This window comes from Stegostoma tigrinum, chromosome 1 (genome assembly GCF_030684315.1).
Source record: "Stegostoma tigrinum isolate sSteTig4 chromosome 1, sSteTig4.hap1, whole genome shotgun sequence".
Classification (NCBI taxonomy): domain Eukaryota; kingdom Metazoa; phylum Chordata; class Chondrichthyes; order Orectolobiformes; family Stegostomatidae; genus Stegostoma; species Stegostoma tigrinum.
In genome coordinates, this window is record NC_081354.1 from 189521343 (window position 1) to 189534702 (window position 13360).

Below are 13360 nucleotides of genomic sequence, written 5' to 3' on the forward strand. Positions count from 1 at the left end.
AACAATAAAGTAATAAACCAAACAAAGAAGATGAGTGAGTTGGCCGCTCATTTGGAATTCTTCTCATGTGCAGAATGAGAGACAGGGGCTGACGGGATGGTATGGCTTTTTTTTGTATAAAAATTTAACTCATGCAGCAGCGGCCTTCTTGTTTTAGCAGCAGAAGCGCGAGCCAGGGGCCAGTGGGAAGGTAATGTCTTCAGTTGCTCAGCGGTGGGAGTCCAGGAGAGTGCATGAGGGCAGCCAGGAAGGTAATCTCTTGTTATAAAAGTCTTACCTTGCGTGACTGCGGCCTTTCAGTTGTTCAGTGGAGGAGGTGTCCCAGAGCGGGCGCGAGTGGTCAGCTGGATAACGGTTATCTTTCACCCAATAAATTTGGGAAGTAACTAACACCCGAGACTAAGTGTGGTGAGCAGGTAAGCAATTTGCATTTTGTTTCTTCATCTCTTTGTTGTCTTTCAGGGTGGTCACCTAGACACCAAATCCTCTGGGAATGGGTCGGAGGGCAAAGCTGGAGTCTGAGTATATAACAGAGTAAACTTACTGGTGCAGAGAACACTGCAAAACTAAAACAAAAACTAATTAATTTTAAATAATTAACTAAGTAGAGATGGCAGGCCAGGCGATGTGTTGCAGCTGTATGGTGTGGGAGCTCGCTGATCCCATTGAGAACGGCAGTGACCACATCTGCAGCGAATGTTGGCTGCTTGAGGAGCTCCGGTTCAATAGTGATGAGCTGGAATCCGAACTCCAAACACTGCGGCACATCAGGGAGGGGGAGAAATACCTGGGTACTGTGTTCCAGGAGGCAGTCACACCTGGTAGATTAACTAATGTTAATTCGATCGGCGGGCAGGGACAGCAGTGTGTGACTGCAAGTGAGGCAGATAGAGGGACCCTGCAGACAGGAACACAGGAGCCGCAGCCCTTGACGTTGTCGCACAGGTATGAGGCACTTGCTCCCTGCGTGGATGGGGAACAGGGCTGCAGGAAGGATGAGTCAAATGACCATGGCACCATGGTCCAGGAGGCCATTCAAGAGGGGGGAGCAAAAAGACAGTTTGTAGTTGTAGAGGATTCCAACATCAGGGGGACAAACAGTATCCATTGTGAGCAGGATAGGGAATCCCGCATGGTGTGTTGCCTGTCCTGTGCCAGGGTGCGAGACATCTCTGACCGGCTTGAGAGGATACTAGAGAGGGATGGGGAGAATCCAGTTGTTGTGGCCCACGTAGGCACCAACAACATAGGCAGGACTAGGAAAAAAGACCTGTTTCGGGATTATGAAAAGTTAGGAACAAGATTAAAAAACAGGTCTTCAAGGGTCATAATCTCTGGATTGCTGCCCGAGCCACGTGCATGAGGAAGGCGACGATCAGGGAAGTAAACATGTTGCTAAAAAAGTGGTGTGGGAAAGAGGGTTTCCTTTCCTGGGGCACTGTCATCAGTTCTGGGACAGGAAGGATCTATACTGCTGGGGTGGTCTCTACCTGAACAGGGCTGGGTCCAGTGGTCTGGCAAAACGGTAAATAGGGTGGTTAACGGGACTTTAAATTAGTAAGTGGGGGGAAGGGAGAAGTGAGGTAGAGGGAGTATAACAATTAATGGAAGGCAAAGAAGCAAGTTAGCAGGTGACAAGGAAGCTTCAACTCGATTGAAAATGAAGAAAAAAGTTAAAGGGAAGGAAGAACTCAAGTGCTGTCAGTAATGGAGGTGATAGGACCCAAAAAGAAGGTGCAAAAACTGGCATAAGGGCACTTTATCTGAGAGCTCGGAGCATTCAAAACAAGGTGGGTGAGTTGACGGTACAAATCATGGCAGATGGGTATGACTTAGTGGCCATTACAGGGACATGGTTACAGGATGGTAATAACTGGGAGTTAAGTATCCAGGGGTATCAAACTGTTGGGAAGGACAGACGGGAAGGTAAGGGAGGTGGTGTTGCTCTGATTTTTAAGGATGATATCAGGGCAGTAGTGAGAGATGATACAGGTTCTAGTGAACAAAGCATTGAATCCATTTGAGTGGAAATTCAGAATAGCAGGGAGAAGAAGTCACTGATAGGTGTGGTCTATAGGCCACCAAATAATGACATTGTCGTGGTGTGGGCAATAAACATAGAAATAGCTAATGCATGTAAAAATGGTGCAGCAATTATCATGGGGGATTTTAATCCACATATCGACTGGGCAAATCAGATCGGTCATGGTAACCTTGAGGAGGGGTTCATCGAATACATCCGCGATAATTTCCTTGAACAATATGTAATGGAACCTATGAGGGAGCAAGCGATCCTAGATCTAGTCCTGTTTAATGATACAGGAATAATTAATGGTCTCACAGTTAGGGATCCTCTCGGAAGGAGTGATCACAGTATGTTCGAATTTAAATACAGATGGAGAGTGAGAAGGTTAAATCCAGGACCTACGTCCTGTGCTCAAACAAAGGAGACTATGAGAGAATGAGGGCGGAGTTAGCTAAGGTAGAATGGGAGCATAAACTTTATGGTGGGTCAGTTGAGGAACACTGGAGGACTTTCAAAACAATTTTTCACAGTGCTCAGCAGAAGTAATAAGGAAGAACTGTAGGAAAAGAGAGAGCCAGCCATGGACGTCTAAGGAAATTAAGGATAGTTTCAGATTGAAAAAAAAATAGATACAAAAAAGCAAAGAGTAGTGAGAAACTGGTAGACTGGGAAATCTTTAAAGGCCAACAGAAAGCCACAAAAAAAGTTATAAGGAAAAGTAAGATAGATTATGAGAGTAAACTAACTCAGAATATAAAAACAGGCAGCAAAAGTTTCTATAAATATGTAAGAGGATGAAAAGGCCAATTTAATAACTGGGAATGAGGAAATAGCTGAGACATTAAACGGATATTTCATGTCAGTCTTCACAGTGGAAGACACAAATAACATGCCAAAAACTAACAGCAAGAAGGTTATAAAATGTGAGGCTGGATGAACACAGCAGGCCAAGCAGCATCTCAGGAGCACAAAAGCTGACGTTTCGGGCCTAGACCCTTCATCAGAGAGGGGGATGGGGGGAGGGAACTGGAATAAATAGGGAGAGAGGGGGAGGCGGACCGAAGATGGAGAGCAAAGAAGATAGGTGGAGAGGGTGTAGGTGGGGAGGTAGGGAGGGGATAGGTCAGTCCAGGGAAGACGGACAGGTCAAGGAGGTGGGATGAGGTTAGTAGGTAGCTGGGGGTGCGGCTGGGGGTGGGAGGAAGGGATGGGTGAGAGGAAGAACCGGTTAGGGAGGCAGAGACAGGTTGGACTGGTTTTGGGATGCAGTGGGTGGGGGGGAAGAGCTGGGCTGGTTGTGTGGTGCAGTGGGGGGAGGGGATGAACTGGGCTGGTTTAGGGATGCAGTGGGGGAAGGGGAGATTTTGAAACTGGTGAAGTCCACATTGATACCATATGGCTGCAGGGTTCCCAGGCGGAATATGAGTTGCTGTTCCTGCAACCTTCGGGTGGCATCATTGTGGCAGTGCAGGAGGCCCATGATGGACATGTCATCAAGAGAATGGGAGGGGGAGTGGAAATGGTTTGCGACTGGGAGGTGCAGTTGTTTGTTGCGAACTGAGCGGAGGTGTTCTGCAAAGCGGTCCCCAAGCCTCCGCTTGGTTTCCCCAATGTAGAGAAAGCCGCACCGGGTGCAGTGGATGCAGTATACCACATTGGCAGATGTGCAGGTGAACCTCTGCTTAATGTGGAATGTCATCTTGGGGCCTGGGATGGGGGTGAGGGAGGAGGTGTGGGGACAAGTGTAGCATTTCCTGCGGTTGCAGGGGAAGGTGCCGGGTGTGGTGGGGTTGGAGGGCAGTGTGGAGCGAACAAGGGAGTCACGGAGAGAGTGGTCTCTCCGGAAAGCAGACAGGGGTGGGGATGGAAAAATGTCTTGGGTGGTGGGGTCGGATCTTTAAGGACCGCAACTTCCCCCCCACGGTGATTGAGAACGCCCTTGACCGCGTCTCCCGCATTTCCCGCGACACATCCCTCACACCCCGCCCCCGCCACAACCGCCCCAAGAGGATCCCCCTCGTTCTCACACACCACCCTACCAACCTCCGGATACAACGCATTATCCTCCGACACTTCCGCCATTTACAATCCGACCCCACCACCCAAGACATTTTTCCATCCCCACCCCTGTCTGCTTTCCGGAGAGACCACTCTCTCCGTGACTCCCTTGTTCGCTCCACACTGCCCTCCAACCCCACCACACCCGGCACCTTCCCCTGCAACCGCAGGAAATGCTACACTTGTCCCCACACCTCCTCCCTCACCCCCATCCCAGGCCCCAAGATGACATTCCACATTAAGCAGAGGTTCACCTGCACATCTGCCAATGTGGTATACTGCATCCACTGTACCCGGTGCGGCTTTCTCTACATTGGGGAAACCAAGCGGAGGCTTGGGGACCGCTTTGCAGAACACCTCCGCTCAGTTCGCAACAAACAACTGCACCTCCCAGTCGCAAACCATTTCCACTCCCCCTCCCATTCTCTTGATGACATGTCCATCATGGGCCTCCTGCACTGCCACAATGATGCCACCCGAAGGTTGCAGGAACAGCAACTCATATTCCGCCTGGGAACCCTGCAGCCATATGGTATCAATGTGGACTTCACCAGTTTCAAAATCTCCCCTTCCCCCACTGCATCCCTAAACCAGCCCAGTTCATCCCCTCCCCCCACTGCACCACACAACCAGCCCAGCTCTTCCCCCCCACCCACTGCATCCCAAAACCAGTCCAACCTGTCTCTGCCTCCCTAACCGGTTCTTCCTCTCACCCATCCCTTCCTCCCACCCCCAGCCGCACCCCCAGCTACCTACTAACCTCATCCCACCTCCTTGACCTGTCCGTCTTCCCTGGACTGACCTATCCCCTCCCTACCTCCCCACCTACACCCTCTCCACCTATCTTCTTTGCTCTCCATCTTCGGTCCGCCTCCCCCTCTCTCCCTATTTATTCCAGTTCCCTCCCCCCATCCCCCTCTCTGATGAAGGGTCTAGGCCCGAAACGTCAGCTTTTGTGCTCCTGAGATGCTGCTTGGCCTGCTGTGTTCATCCAGCCTCACATTTTATTATCTTGGAATCTCCAGCATCTGCAGTTCCCATTATCTCAGCAAGAAGGTTATATCAGGCGAGGACCGAGAAACTATCATTATCACTAAGGAGATAACAAGGTGTGGAGCTGGATGAACACAGCAGGCCAAGCAGCATCTTAGGAGCAGGAAAACTGACGTTTCGGGCCTAGACCCTTCATCAGAAAAGGGGGAGGGGGAGAAGTTCTGAAATAACTAGGGAGAGGGGGGAGGCGGATAGAAGATTAATAGAAGAGAAGATAGGTGGAGAGGAGACAGACAAGTTAAAGGGGCAGGGATGGAGCTGGTAAAGTGAGTGTGGGTGGGGAGGTAGGGAGGGGATAGGTCAGTCCATTGAGGACGGACAGGTCAAGGGGGCGGGATGAGGTTAATAGGTAGGAAATGGGAGTGCGGCTTGAGGTGGGAGGAGGGGATAGCACCGGAATGATAGTGGTCTTCATGAAGCAGATGGAAACCTTAGATCATAGTAAAGAGAGGTTAAAGATGTCTGCGAATACTCCCACTAGTTGGTCTGTTCAGGATCAGAATCATGGGTACTTGCTCCGATTTGACCCACAATGTCCTTAGGGAAGGAATGCCAGGATTTTGAGCCAGTGACAGTCAGGGAACGGTGATATTTTTCCAAGTCAGGAGGGCGAGTGGCTTGGAGGGGAACTTGCAGATGGTGGTGTTCCCATTTATCTGCTGTGCTTGTCCTTCTGGATGGAAGTGGTTGTGGGTTTGGAAGGTGCTGTCTGAGGATCTTTGGTGAATTTCTGCAGTGCATCTTGTAGATGGTACACACTGCTGCTACTGAACATCGGTGGTGGAGGGAGTGAATATGATTGTGGGTACCAGTGACTGTTGAGTCAGGTGGCATAATTTCACTGTTCTGTTCAAAATAACCCTGTGTCATGTGATTTCTGACCTTGTCCAACACCGGCTCCTCTGTGCCACAGATAAATCATGTCAGCCTTGCCACAGCCAACGTGTACTCATACGGTTAGTCAGGGACTGTAGTTTGCTATTGTCTCTGGGCATCCTTTGATTTGATTTATTTATTGTAGTGTGTCCCTAAGTACAGTGAAAAGCTTTGTTTGCGAGCAGTACAGGCAGATCATAGTAAGCAAGGATATTCGGATCATAGGCTAAAATAAAAATCTTAGACAGAGGCCTACAAGTTATGTTGCACTGGCCATGCGCAAGGCAAGATCAGCATTAGCAATACCAGCATTATTTCAAGTTGGAGAGTACATTCGTCACCTCGGTGAAGATTGTACCTCGCTTTCCTGTATAGATCTGGATCTCAGGCAGGACCTTTCAGTTCATCCACGATTTCTGTTTGGGGAACATTTGGATTAATATCTTTGGCACACATTCCTGTACACGTTTATGGATGAAGTCTGTGTCAGATGTGGCACACACATTTGTGTTGGCTGCAAAGTTCCTGAATACAGACCAGTCCACTGACAAAGCAGCCCAGAGAAGCCCTTCCATTAGCTCAGACCAGCACCATACGATTTTCTGTACTGGATCCTTGTGTTGTAGTTTCTGCTTGTAAGCCAGGAGGAGGGGGAACTGCCTTATGGTCTGATTGACCAAATGTGGGCAAGGGATGGACCAGCAGGCATCTTTGATGGATGTGCAGCAACTATCTGGGGTGTTTGGGTCTCTGGTGGGATGGGAGAGGGATCTTGATAGCACACTCTGGATGTGGTCACCCAGGTAGTTTAATGATATACCGGGAGGGAGTGGATGGGTGACAACCAGGCAGTAAGGAACAAAGGCCAGTAGTGCAGGAATCCCTTTGGTATCTGACTCTCCAATTAAAATTCCATTCCAAAGTTGATGAAAGTGATTGTTTGGGGAGTATCAATACACTGTTTATTCAACATCCAGATTCACTAGATCATCAATCTGCAGGCTAACAATCCTCAGGTCATCGACTCCAACAGCACCCAGATTAGTAACCAGAATATCAATGTGATTACTGTGATGCAGAGGTGAAATTAATGATTGTCATAACCAAGGGGCAATTAATAATTATCTCATATCTTACCTACACTCTATCAAACAAGGAGTTGGTAAGTGAAATCTGTCTGCTTGCACGTATAAATATGAGTGCAGAAGATTATTTTGAACAGTTAAGGAGAGAATAAGGCCCTTTTAAGATCAAAGAGATTGTCTATGTGTGAACCCATAGGAGATGGGAAAGATACTGAATGAATATTTTGCATCAGTATCTTCTGTGGTTAAAATATGGAGGCTAGGGGACTCAGGGAAATAAACAGCAATGTCTTGGAAACTGTCTAAGTGACAGAAAAGAAGTTGGAGGTCTTAAAAAGCATAAAGGTAGATAAATCTCTGGGACCTGATCAAATGGATCCCAGGATGTTGTGGGAAGAAATTGTAGGGCCCCTAAGCAGAGATATTTGTGTCATTTACAGCTAAGGCTGAAGTGCTGGAGAATTGGAGGGTAGCGATGTTGTGCCACCATTTAGGAAAAACCGCAAGGAATAACCTAGGATGACAGGCCGATGAGTCAGCACTTGGGATGTTGTCGGAGGGGATTCTGATTTGTATACATTTGGAAAGGCAAAGGACTGATTAGGAATAATCAGCATGGCTTTCTGCCATGGGGAATAGTATTTTGACTTGATTGAGTTTTTTGAGGATGTGACCAAGAAGATAGATGAGGGCAGAATGGTAGACTTTGTCTACATGGACTTTAGTAAGGCCTTTGACAAGGTTCTACATGGTAGACTCATCAGTAGCATTAGATCACATGGATTCAGGGAGACCTTGCCCATTGGATACAAAATTAACTTGATGGTAGGAGACAGAGGATGATGGTAACAAAGTGTGGAGCTGGATGAACACAGCAGGCCAAGCAGCATCTCAGGAGCAGAAAAGCTGACGTTTCGGGCCTAGACCCTTCATCAGATGACGGTGAAGGGTTTTTTTTAACTGGAGGCCTGTGATCAGTGGAGTTGCACAGGGATCAGTGCTGGTCTACTACTGTTTGCCACTGATATAAATGATTTGAATAAGGATTTTGGAAGCATAGTTAGTAAGTTTGCGAATGCCACCAAAATTGGTGCAATAGTTGGGCAGTGAAGAAGGTTATCTAAGATTATGAAAAGTATCTTGATCAGTTGGGCCAATAGACTGAGGAGTGGCAGAAGTAATTTAAGCTTAGATAAATGTAAGATGTTGCATTTTGGTCAGAAAATAAAGGACAGAACTTACACAGTTAATGGTAAGGCCCTGGGGAGCAGAGAGACCTCAGGGTTCAGAAACATAGGTCCTTGAAAATTTTGTCCCAGGTAGACACAGTGGTAATGATGCATTTGGCATGCTTGTCTTCATTGCTCAGACCATTCAGTGTAGGAGTTGGGATGCCATGTTGCAGTTGTTCAAGGTGTTAGCAAGGCCACTTTTGGAGTACTGTGTGCGCTTCTGGTCATCCTGCTAAAGGAAGGAGAATATTATATGGGAGAGGGTGCAGAAAAGATATACCAGGATTGATTGTCTGAGTTAGAAGAATAGTTTGGATAGGTTGGGCTTTTTTCTTTGGAAGGAGGTTGAGGGGTGGCCTTATAAAAGTTTATAAAATCATGAGGGGCATAGATAAGGTGAATAGCAAGGGTCTCTTCCCAGGGTAGGCGAGTTCAAAACTAGAGGGCATACTTTTAAGGTGAGAGGGGAAAGATTTAAAAGGCATGAGAAAAGTGACTTTTTCCACACGGAGGGTGATGTGTACATGGAATGAACTGCCAGAGGAAGTGGTAGATACAGGTACAATTACAACGTTTAAAAGGCATGAATAGGAAACATTGAGAGGGAGATGGCCCAAACACAGGCACGTGGGACTAGCTTAACTTGGGAAAGTTGGTCAATATGGACAAGTTGGACCACAGGGTCCGTTTCTGTGCTGTATTACTCTGCAACATTTATTTTCACATTTGGAAACTTCAACTAGAAATTGATTGCAACGCATTTTTGGTAAAATACAATTATCATAGAAGGAAAAGTAGCTATCACTTCTGAGAATCTGACATTATAAAATAAGGCAACTTTGTACAGTAACTAAAAATCATAGAAGTGACAATTCACAGCTGACTATTATGCAATTATTTTAATTCGCAGAAATATGAGCATTGTATAGCTTTTTGTTGTGAGAGTGGGAAGGAAAAATCTTTCTTCCAGTCTTCTACTAATTCACATGCCAGAATCAGCAACCAGTCAACCACAGCCTCTGGAGAATAACCATGCTAACATGTCGTGTCCCAACAACAATGAGAGAGACTGGAGCACTCATCAATGCCTCATGTATTCACCAATATCTTGTGTTTAGTCTGAAATGACGAATGACCCTATTAAAGACAGACCACAATAGGTCGATGTGCATTGCTCATAAGAGAATAAAATTGAAATTGTTAGCGGTGTCTCAATTTGGAGATGTCTGAATTTGCTTATGACACAAAATTGGCCAGCATTGTAGATAGTGTTGGCGACAGCATAAAATTACAACAGGATATTGATGGACATATGGGCAAAGCTGTGGCAGATGCTTTTTAATATAATCAAGTATGAGATTATCCATTTCAGACTGTAAAAGGATAAATCAGGGTTTTTTTTTCAGAAGGCACAAAGTTAAATGAAGTGAGATAGACCTTACTTGGAATACTGAAGGATGCATTTTCCCTGGAAAGGATGATAACTGGACTTCAGGGGTTAATTTATGAGCAGAAATTTGACAAATTAAGCCTTTATTCTCTAGAATTTAGTAGGTTAAGGAGTGATCTAATTGATGTCTTCAGGATATTAACAAGGGAAAGACCAATGCATAAAGTTAAATTTTCCACTGGCTGAGGAATTCAAGAACCAGGGCACATAGTCGAAGAATTAGGGCCAGGCCATTCAGGTGAGATGTTAGAAAGCACTTCCACACAAACAGAAGTGTAAGTTTGGAACTCTTCCTCAAACAGCGGTTTGTACTAATTCAACAGTTCAATTTAAATCTGAGATAGACAAATTTTTGTTAAGCAAGGATATCATGGAATATGGCCCAAGGGGTTAAGCCACAGATCACATGTGATTTTATTGAATGGCCTTCTCCTATTGCTGTGTATGTCAATTCAAGAGTTTGAGGATTCTGCTCTGGGCCCTTTTGTGACTGAACAGGTTTATTCTTGGCCTATGGGTCATTTAGCACATGATACAGAACCATGAGACTATAAGATAACCTATGCATCTCCATCTTAAAGACCCTAAAGACCTCCGAAGGCTTCTGCACCAATGAGTTCCACAGATTAAACATGCTCTGGTTGAAGAAATTTCTCCCCATACCAGAGTTGGTGCTTATATATGAAAAACTGGAGAGAATTGCAAATCAGTGATAATGGGAACTGCAGATGTTGGAGAGTCCAGGATAATAAAGTGTGAAGCTGGATGAACACAGCGGGCCAAGCAGCATCTCAGGAGCACAAAAGCTGACATTTCGGGCCTAGACCCTTCATCAGAGAGGGGGATGGGAAGAGGGTTCTGGAGAGAGGGGGAGGCGGACCGAATGTGGCTTAATATGGAAAGTCATCTTGGGGCCTGGGATGGGGGTGAGGGTGGAGATGTGGGTGTAAGTGTAGCACTTCCTGCGGTTGCAGGGGAAGGTGCCGGGTGTGGTGGGGTTGGAGGGCAGTGTGGAGCGAACAAGCAGAGGTTCACCTGCACATCTGCCAATGTGCTATACTGTATCCATTGTACCCGGTGTGGCTTCCTCCACATTGGGGAAACCAAGCGGAGGCTTGGGGACCGCTTTGCAGAACACCTCCGCTCGGTTCGCAATAAACAACTGCACCTCCCAGTCGCAAACCATTTCCACTCCCCCTCCCATTCTTTAGATGACATGTCCATCATGGGCCTCCTGCAGTGCCACAATGATGCCCCCCTCCCTACCTCCCCACCTATACTCTCCTCTCCACCTATCGTCTTTTCTCTCCATCTTCGGTCCGCCTCCCCCTCTCTCCCTATTTATTCCAGAACCCTCACCCCATCCCCCACTCTGATGGAGGGTCTAGGCCCGAAATTCATTAGAATTGCAAATCAGATGCAGTGTAGGAAACACAAAGATTCATCCACACCACGTTTGTCAATGGTGGTCAGTTTAGTTTTGGCACAGAAGCAACGGAGGTTAGAAGTTTATCATCAGGCAGTATTTAGTATTCACACCAAAGGATAACTGTTCTTTGATGAGGTGATTAGGCAGATACATGAACCTAACTAGCAATCTGTCTTGATGACATGTCCATCATGGGCCTCCTGCAGTGCCACAATGATGCCACCCGAAGGTTGCAGGAACAGCAACTCATATTCCGCCTGGGAACCCTGCAGCCATATGGTATCAATGTGGACTTCACCAGTTTCAAAATCTCCCCTTCCCCTACTGCATCCCTCAACCAGCCCAGTTCGTCCCCTCCCCCCACTGCACCACACAACCAGCCCAGCTCTTCCCCCCCACCCACTGCATCCCAAAACCAGTCCAACCTGTCTCTGCCTCCCTAACCAGTTCTTCCTCTCACCCATCCCTTCCTCCCACCCCAAGCCGCACCCCCCGCTACCTACTAACCTCATCCCACCTCCTTGACCTGTCCGTCCTCCCTGTACTGACCTATCCCCTCCCTACCTCCCCACCTACACTCTCTCCACCTATCTTCTTTACTCTCCATCTTCGGTCCGCCTCCCCCTCTCTCCCTATTTATTCCAGTTCCCTCCCCCCATCCCCCTCTCTGATGAAGGGTCTAGGCCCGAAACGTCAGCTTTTGTGCTCCTGAGATGCTGCTTGGCCTGCTGTGTTCACCCAACCTCACATTTTATTATCTTGGAATCTCCAGCATCTGCAGTTCCCATTATCTCTAGCAACCTGTCACACAGCTTTGCTTGACATTAGTCCAGATTTTGAAGGTTTCAGTCTCAGATTTCCTGCTAAAGAGAGTTGCAGGATTGTGAAATTGCTTAACTATCCAAATCTTTGGAGCAAAATCCTAAATTTACTAGGTCAAATGCTTTGATTAGATTGAGGAATGCAAAGAAGAGTTTCTGGTATTGTTCTTGATGTTTTTTCTTCGATTTGTCTGGCAATAAAGAACCCTGCCAGAGGTATCCCTGGAATGGCTAAAGATGCACCGTCTTTAGGAATAACAAGGTGTGGTGCTGGAGGAACACAGCAGGCCGGGTAGCATCAGAGGAGCAGAAAGTTGACATTTTGGGTCTGGACGTTTCTTTAGAAGAGGCTCTGAAAGAAATAGAGACAGGTGGAGGCAGTGATAGAAAGTAGATGGTGGAGCAGATAGGTGGAGTAAAGATGGACAGGTCAATGAGGCAGGGATGAAACTAGGAAAGTTGAGTGTCGGGGGGCTGTTGGTTAGTGAGGGGCTGGTAGGTGAGAGGAAAGACAGACAGGTCAAGGAGGCGGGGATGAAGCAAGTAGGTGAGTGTAGGTAGGAAGTTGGGGTGGGGGTTGGTTAGTGAGGTGGGAGGAGCGGATAGGTGGGAGAAAAGCTGGACAGGTCAAGGAGACAGGGACGAGAGGGGGGGCTGGTCTTGGGATGGGGTTGGGGTTGGGGAGATATTGAAGCTTGTAAATTCCACATTGAGACCATTGGGCTGCAGGATTCCCAGGCAGAATATGAGGTGCTGTTCCTTCAGTTTCCAGGTGGCATCGTTGTGACACTGGAAGAGGCACAGGATGGATGTCATCCAGGGAGTGGGAGGGGGAGTTGAAGTGGTTTGCGACTGGGAGGTGCAGTCATTTGTCACGAACCGAGCGTAGGTGTTCCACAAAGTGATCTCCAAGCCTCTGCTTGGTTTCACCGATGTAGAGGAGGCCACGTCGGGAACAGTGGATACAGTATACCACATTAGCAGATGTGCAAGTGAACATCTATTTGATGTGGAAGGTTTTCTTGGGGCCTGGAATGGGGGTGAGGGGGGAGGAGGTGTGCGGGTAGGTGTAGCACTTCCTGCAGTTGCAGGGAAAAGTGCCAGGTGTGGTGGGGCTGGAGGGGACGAGGGAGTCACAGAGAGAGCAGTCCCTCCAGAAAGCACATAAGGGTGGGGAGGGAACTATATCCTTGGTTGTGAGGTCAGATTGCAGGTGGCGGAAGTGCCAGAGGATGATGCGTTGAATCCGGAGGTTGGTGGGGTGGTATGTGAGGACAAGGGGGATTCTATCTACGGGAAGGGAGTATGAGGGATGAAGTGTGGGAAATGC